At 45.7% G+C, this 822-nt stretch overlaps 1 protein-coding gene across 1 annotated transcript in view; it reads left to right on the top strand.

Annotated features, from left to right (window-relative positions):
• The window catches only part of GART (phosphoribosylglycinamide formyltransferase, phosphoribosylglycinamide synthetase, phosphoribosylaminoimidazole synthetase), a 37,708-nt gene continuing 36,886 nt past the window's right edge, over positions 1-822 (top strand). The window contains exon 1 of the mRNA XM_012809692.2: positions 1-53. The gene's annotated coding sequence lies outside the window, so the exon portion shown is untranslated. The remainder of the gene's footprint in view (positions 54-822) is intronic.

The raw sequence follows: 822 nt of genomic DNA on the forward strand, positions 1-822 counted from the left end.
GCGGGGCCGACTTCCGGCGAGCGGACAGTAAGAGCGGCGTGGTGATCTGGCAGGTGCGTAACCCCTCTCAGCTTTTATGTAGAGTACCCTTAGATTTTGGTTGGGGCATTCAACATCTGGAACCGAGTGGAATTAATATGGAAACTGTAGGGACTGGTTTGACGGTCGAAATTTTCGTCTTATTTTTTAAGTGCGGTGCATAGGGGTTGGCCATGTGGCTTTCACTTTTTACTGTTGGATCTATCACTTTCCCTGATTGTAAGCTGTGCCTTTTTGTGTTTTTATGCTCTTTCAGGCTGTAACCCTAAACTAGTGTCCTTATTGTATTTTCTTGTGTCCCCATTGCCTCTGTTAGATTATTTGGCCCACTTTGTGGTTGGCTTCTCCTTTATTTTATTAAACAAATCTTTGGAAATGGCTGTACCTTACCTGGTTTTTTTTCTCCTTAATGTCACCCATTCAGATGACTGAGTGTCAAGGAAGTTACTTAAACCCCCCAAGGCCTCCCTGCTAGTATGGGCCAGGGTCTCCACCCCAAGCCAAAGCACTCTGACTCCGGAGCACAGGCTTCCCATCCTCACCTTATGTAGGTTCGTTCCTTCAGCCTGCTTAGTAATGCTATTTCTGTGATTCACTACTAAACAGAAAAATTTTGCTACGTTGCTGTTCTTATTCAAACCAAAGATGTAATGTTTGCTCTAGATGTATTTCAGGTAATAATACATTTCAAGGCTCAGTGCCTATAGCTCAACTGGCTAAGGCGCCAGCCACGTACACCTAAGGTGGCGGGTTCGAATCCCCAGCCCGGACCCGCCAAACAAC

This window comes from Otolemur garnettii, unplaced genomic scaffold (genome assembly GCF_000181295.1).
Source record: "Otolemur garnettii isolate 467f Iridium unplaced genomic scaffold, OtoGar3 scaffold00111, whole genome shotgun sequence".
NCBI lineage: Eukaryota > Metazoa > Chordata > Mammalia > Primates > Galagidae > Otolemur > Otolemur garnettii.